Source organism: Cavia porcellus, unplaced genomic scaffold, assembly GCF_034190915.1.
Source record: "Cavia porcellus strain 051 isolate PalLab524CR breed Dunkin Hartley unplaced genomic scaffold, mCavPor4.1 scaffold_27, whole genome shotgun sequence".
Taxonomy (NCBI): domain Eukaryota; kingdom Metazoa; phylum Chordata; class Mammalia; order Rodentia; family Caviidae; genus Cavia; species Cavia porcellus.
In genome coordinates, this window is record NW_026947510.1 from 34,715,554 (window position 1) to 34,717,506 (window position 1,953).

Consider the following 1,953-nt stretch of genomic DNA (forward strand, 5'->3'; position numbering starts at 1 on the left):
TAAATGTAAACACAATTGTAGTAGGGACTTCTATACTCCACCATCCAAATAGACATATCAACTAGGCCAAAAAAGTCAACAAAGACATACCAGAGTTGGACAAATCTTTGAACAATTGGACTTATTAGCTAAGTATAGATTATACCACCAACAATAGCAGAATACTAATTTTTTCAGCAGTACATAAAACTTTTTCTGAAAGAGAGCACATAGTAGCAAAGAAAGTAACCATAAGTAAATGTAAAAGAATTGAAATTATACCATGCTGATTGTCTTCTCCTAGTTTGAGATCAGGACTAGCATCATTCTCACAAATAAAACCTACTTGTTGCAGAAGGTGGCAGTCACTTTTGTTACTGTGGCATACATACAATTGCCATCTATATATTTGACCATTTTTGATTTTTGGCTGCAAATAGGATTTCATTTAAAATTAATTTATTAAAAATCTGGATTTTAAACACAGTCTTGAATGTTGGTTCATATCCATCAGCTTTAGCTCTATTCTCAACCTCAATAGCTTTTCCAGAGTTATTGCCTTCACCATGAAGTTCCATGAGTTTTCCCAGTTCAAACTTGGGCTTCTTCAGCATTTTTACTCTTCTGACAAAGACAAGATGGAGGGGATAAATAGACTGGCAATCCTTTTCTATGTCTTTCCCAGTGCTGTCTGGATTCAGTTTGTTGATCACTTCCTTCAAACCATTTGTCTGAACCTCTCAGGTCATGATTTTTATCACCTTTTCCAGATTTGGTGGAGCTGTTGGTGTTGAGTGTAAGAGCTCTTCCATATCTGATTGTTGAGTTTTTTTTTAAAAGTAAATCCAGTACAGAAAAAAATGAAGCAAACAATCATCGCTAGTCTTGGCATCAGCATGAACTTCAATTATTGTCTGCCATTTTTAAAATATGGAACACATTTTGTTATGGGATCTCTCCATGCTGTGGAAATTAGTCAGGCAGCTTTTGCCCTGAACATTTTCAGTTAATTAGCTTGAGGTTTCTAAAGGCAGCTTCATCATTCTTCAGATCAACAAGGCTCACTTCAAACACATGATCTTTGAGCCATCAGATGCAATTTTGGTTCCTTGAAGTCCAGTGACTAGTGTTTTTCCAAATATTTCTTATGTCAAACATGGCCAGTTCCTTCATATCATACCAGTCATTTTTAGAAAATGGGTCAACTACTTTCTTGTTGGTTTCATTTTTGCAGGCTTTTGTAAGGTGCTTGTTCTTGCCTATTGCCCTGGTGCTGCTCAGAGAGCCAAAGATGAACCCTTTAGATTTTTGTTAATAAGGGAAAATATGAGCTTATATTATTTTTTTTATAGAAGAAGAGATCCTAAAGTGATTTTTCTATGAATTAAGACAGATTATTTTCTATAGTCATAGATAAAAGAAAACCAAAAAATGAATAATCTGTCTTCCTTAAAAATGTATGACAGAGATATTTTATCTGATAATACTAAAAATACTAAATAAAACAACAAAAAATACTTTGCCTGTTAAAATAGTAATATCAAATATCAGTAAAGTTCAAAAATATACCTCAGTTCATGAATTTAATTAATTTCATGATTGTATGTCTAGAGGTCCTCCCAAAGCTTCATGAAGTTATAGGTGTTTTTTCAGAGGTGGCTGAATCTAAAGTGTGTGACTGATTCATGGTGCAATGCCAGGATTAAGGGTGGTTGATTATTAAATCAGTACACTGATATGTTCAGCACTGTCCTAATCCCAGTAGTATGATTCCAGCATCCTGGGACAGAAAAAGTTTGTCTTTTCCCTCCCTTGTTGCTTTTGCTGCCTTCTGCCTGACATGAGCCATTCTTTCATGAGAAGCCATCCTACCTTGCAGCCAGCTGATTATGGACTGAAACCTTTACAAAATGTGAGCTAAATAAACCAGTCATCTCTTAACTTGTGTGTGTGAGATATTTTGTCTCAGCAATG

At 35.0% G+C, this 1,953-nt stretch overlaps 1 pseudogene; it reads right to left on the reverse strand.

Annotated features, from left to right (window-relative positions):
- Window positions 1–380: 380 nt before the first annotated feature.
- On the reverse strand, window positions 381–1,239 carry LOC100722261 (small ribosomal subunit protein eS1-like; annotated as a pseudogene).
- Between the last annotated feature and the right edge of the window lie 714 nt (window positions 1,240–1,953).